The 4,805-nt window shown below is 46.1% G+C and overlaps 1 pseudogene; it reads left to right on the top strand.

Annotated features, from left to right (window-relative positions):
* Window positions 1-1,403: 1,403 nt before the first annotated feature.
* Window positions 1,404-2,167, top strand: LOC132227058 (TCF3 fusion partner-like; annotated as a pseudogene).
* Window positions 2,168-4,805: the final 2,638 nt, after the last annotated feature.

Genomic DNA, 4,805 nt, shown 5'->3' with positions numbered 1-4,805 from the left:
CAACTTAATTCTTTTGCCTACAGATATCCAGTTGTCCTGGTACCATTTGTTGAAAATACTATACTTTCCTCATTTAATTGGATGGCCTCCTTTCTGGATCACATTCCAGTTTTAGAGATGAGCAAATGGAGGCTAAGAGGATAGAGTATAATGTGAAGAACATCCTGTATAATAAAGAGCTAATATGCTCTTTAAACCAGATGGCGGAACAACCTTCCAGAATGACCAATAGGCTATTTTTATGCATCAGGCCTCGAGTAATGTCATATAAGTGGTAGAGATATTTCTCAAACCTGAATTGCTGAGCTTCAAAATCTTTTCACCATATAAGAAGCTCCTGGTTGCTGTATTCTGGGGGTAAAGGGTATAGCAGCAGTATCCTATCTAATAAAAGAGAAAAATGGTAATTGGCGTACGACGATACCCTTTTCATTGGCTAATCAGGGCTATATGCAAATTAACTGCCAACTAAGATTGGCAGTTAACTGCCAACATAGGCTCAATGCTGGGAGGCGAAAGGGGAAGGAGGGAAGAAGCTGCCTGCCGCTGACTGCAATCGGAAACCCAGGCGGCAGCCAAGAGCCAGAGAACCGAGCTGCCTTTGCTCGGAGAAGCCAGGCCTCCTTTGCCGGCTTCTGTGATAAGAGAACCTGGCCTCCTTTGCCAGCCCTGGGTCAGTAATGGGAGAAGCTGGGTGGGGCAGGGAAGAGGCGGATGTCTGCCTGGCTTCTCAGATCACTGATCACCAGTGATGGGAGAACACCCAGAGGCGGGGCCAGAGGCCAGGCTGTATAGCTGCCTGGGGACACCATCTGGACCCCAGGGGCGACGCAGCCAGGCCCCAGAAGGAGACCCAGGGCCCGGGGCTGAGTTGCAGCTGTGGTACGCAATCCAGTGCCTGGGCTGAGGAGACCCAGAAGGAAACCCAGGCACCGGGGCTGTTTTTGCTGCTGGGGCACGCAATCCGGTGCCCAGGCTGAGGAGACCCAGGGCCGGGGGCGATACAGCCAGGCCCCAGAAGGAGACCCAGGCACCAGGGCTGTATCGCTGCTGGGGCACGCGATCCAGTACCTGGGCTGAGGAGACCCAGAAGGAGACCCAGGGGCCTGGCAAGAGGAGAGTCTCCATGGTCAGATGGCGTGGTGTCGGGACAGGAATAAAGACCCGAGGTGACTCAGATGCCTGGCCACAGGGTTAGACCAGCCAGCAGGGCCTTTCAGTTGGGACTGGGGTGAGGGTGGGGCGAGGGAGGCAAGCCAGAAATAGAGAACTACAACTCCCAGGAGGCTTAGCGGCCAGGGCCTGGGTGCCTGGCTGTGAAATCAGATGGGCTGTAGTTTCGCAAGCCACTTTAAACTAGAGGCTTGCAAGGTTGGAAGTTCTGTGTCGGGAGCCAGGGAGAAATGGAGCTGGAGCAGAGAGAGGGGGCCATGGCAGCTGTGGGCTTTGAGGAGTTCTCAGCACCTCCCAGCTGGGAGCTGGCGCTGCCTCCGCTGAAGGTGGTCACATCCTGGAGAGCGAGCTTGAGACCGAAGTGGAGTTCGTGTCTGGGGGTCTGGGCAGCTCCAGCCTCCAGGAGCGAGACAAAGAGGAGGAGGCAGCCTGAGGCCAGCAAGGGCGGCGCCAATGGGAACTCAATCGCAGGAAGTACCAGGTGCTGGATTAGCGCTGCAGGGAGATTGAGCAGGCGAAGGAGCGGGTCCTGAACAGGCTCCATCAGATATAGAGGATAACATGGAGACTCCAGCAGGAGCGGAGGTTCCTCATGAAGGTGCTGGACTCCTACGGTGACAACTACCGGGCCAGCCAGTTCACCATCTTACTGGAGGACGAGGGCAGCCAGGGCAGAGACGCCCCCAACCCAGGCAACGCTGAGAATGAGCCTCCAGAGAAAGAGGGGCTGTCCCCGCCCAGGAGGACGCCAGCGCCCACAGAAGCCAGCAGCCCGGCCCCTGGCGAGGGGCCCAGCAGTTGGAAGAGGCAGCGAGTGCCATAGGAAGGGCACTGGGCAGGAGTCCCGCTGACTCCGGAGCTGGCCCCCGTGCAGATAAAGGTGGAGGAAGACTTTGGCTTCTAAGCCCTCAAGGCTCTGGACTTAAGTTGGGTTTCTCGGGGGCCAGACAAGCTGCTGCCCTACCCCACCCTAACCAGCTCCCCCTTTGACTGACCCCCCAATAAATGGGCCCGATGCAAAAAAAAAAAAAAAGCTTATAGAGGCATGTTTATAGGATCAAATAGTATAAATATAGATGTAACAGGACAATAAAAAGAGAACCTGGCTATGATGATAACCTGAATGCTGCCTCTGTGTCATTCCTTCTTTGGGAACCCCTGGACCTGCTGGGGCTGGACCCCAACATTCCTCTTCTTATAAGGACTTCAGTGAGATGGGCTAAGGGTCCCACTGGAACTGCCACAATTTAATGTAATCCCCTCTTTAAAGATCTTATCTCCATATACAGGTACATTCTGAGGTTCTGGGGATTAGGATTTTAACATACATTTTGTTGATTACCCAAATCAGCCCTTAACAACCAGCATGTTTCAGAAAGTAGATTCCTACAGGGTTATTTACCAAACATTCAGAAGTATTTTTAAAAGAGCTAAGCCCCTCGCCCACCGTGTGGGCCCCTCCCAGCGAAGAGCGAAGGCCTGGGTTCCGGGCACCGGAGGAAAACTGGTGCCAGCAGCCAGGGGAAGGGGCCCCCAAGGGGCCCCAGATTGCGAGAGGGCACAGGGTGGGCTGAGGGACCCACCCGAGTGCACAAATTTTTGTGCACCGGGCCTCTAGTAAATTTATAATAATATTGCTCATTCAGCATTATTGTGAATATTAATTAGATTAATATACATAAAAATAATTTGAAACTGCTTCAAGTGGGCATTTTATAGCACCTATACTATCTGAAAGTACCTGGTCTGTGTATTTGTTGAATTATATTTTTATCAACCTTGTTTGTCTGGTTCACTACTATTCAATTGCTTTGTATAGTGACTCGCACTGAGTAGGATTCAACCAGTAAAAGAATTTTATAAGTGAGGTTTTACTATTCATGTTGGAGTTGTTATTATTACTAAGTAAAAACTTACAAGTAGACCAGTTGTGCATACACTTTTGAGTCACTTGCATTCTTATATTAAAATGTCACCATATTGATATTTTATGTATTATAAAATTCATCAGAAATATAAGCGAGAAATAGATTTTATGCATTTTCTTAATGGAGTAGCTCTTAATGAACCCAGGTATCATATACACTAAATGGTATAGCAACCTGGTCATAATAGACATATTTATAATTGAAATGTTTGACTATATTTGTTAAATAATTTGGTGGAAAGCTTTGTTACTATTATTTTTTTCATCATTGATTTCAGAAACTATAAATCAACTTAAAACTATTCATTTTTACTCACTTAAAGATCTACACTAGCTCCTGAACCAACAGGTGACCCATTAGTTTAAGAGACTCATTAGACATAATCAATATGACTCTAGTGCCTTAATATTCAATGTTTCTAGAAGAACCAAGATTATGAATTTCATTTAAACAATATTTACTGATGGAATTATCCATGTTATTATAAGATAAAAGATGATTTTATTTTGGTCATTTAAACCATATTAAAGGTATCATTCTTTACTAGATTTCACAATTTATTTAACAATTTATATCATTCAAATGGTATAAAATATAGGATACAATAAATACTGATTTTATAAATTAAAGTTCTTTTAATATAAAACCCACTAAACTGCAAACAGAAATAATGAATGGTGAATAATTAAAGCAATTTCTCTCTAGCTCTTCTAAATATTAATATGTGTCAAACCAACAACCAAAAATCATGGCGTTTTCAGCAATAACATCAACTAAATACATTAAATGAAATAAAACGCATTTATAAATGCTACCATAAAATGTTAACATAAAAAAGAGAGCTCTAAGAAAAATAAAACAATGGCTGATGCAACACTTGAAGTGAACGGACAGAGAAATCAAAAGGCATTAGCTTCATTAAACCTGTGGTTTGAAAATATTTAACTGATATTAAGGTCTGTAGGGCATTCTTATACAATTTCACAGTAATATTACAGAGCTCCTTAAGCTCCCAATTAAAAAATAATTGATAATAAGGATACGCCATAGATAATCTACTAAACACTTATCTAATGCATAATCATCCATAAAACAATTATAGCAAATGAATGATGTGCAGGGTGGCTCTAGTGTTAAAGCTGTCTCTCTCTCAAAGGGCAGGGTGAAAATTCAATATCTGATAAAGGGACCCAATTCTGTCCTGCTCCTTCTATAGTTTTACACTGTGCCACCTTAATTTTTTACCATTTTCTGATTTTTGTCTGAGTCTCATTCTTTACCAAGTTTAGCAGTCACTTTTATTATACAAAAAATTTCATGCACATCCTATCTAATAAAGAGGGAATATGCTAATTGACCATCACGCTGTTGCAAAGATGGCAGCGCCCACAATCACAAGATGGCAGCACCCAGTCCCCTCAGTCTCACCAGGGCACCTGCCTCTGGAGTCCCCCAGCCCCCTCAGCCCCCCAGCTACCCAGGCCCGCCAGAGGCTCAGGTAACCATGGCCAGCCAAGGCTTGCGTTGCCGGCAGTGGCAGCAGCAGAGGTGTGATGGGGTGTCACCTTCCCTGATCACCGGGTCGCCTCCCACCCCTGAGGGCTCCCAGACTGTGAGAGGGGGCAGGCCGGGCTGAGGGATCCCCCCTCCAGTGCATGAATTTTCATGTACCAGGCGTCTAGTTTTTACATAAAATTTGACATT

The sequence above is a fragment of the Myotis daubentonii genome, chromosome 1 (assembly GCF_963259705.1).
Source record: "Myotis daubentonii chromosome 1, mMyoDau2.1, whole genome shotgun sequence".
Classification (NCBI taxonomy): domain Eukaryota; kingdom Metazoa; phylum Chordata; class Mammalia; order Chiroptera; family Vespertilionidae; genus Myotis; species Myotis daubentonii.
Note: the sequence above shows the minus strand (reverse complement) of the source record. Positions and strands in the feature narration are given on the sequence as shown.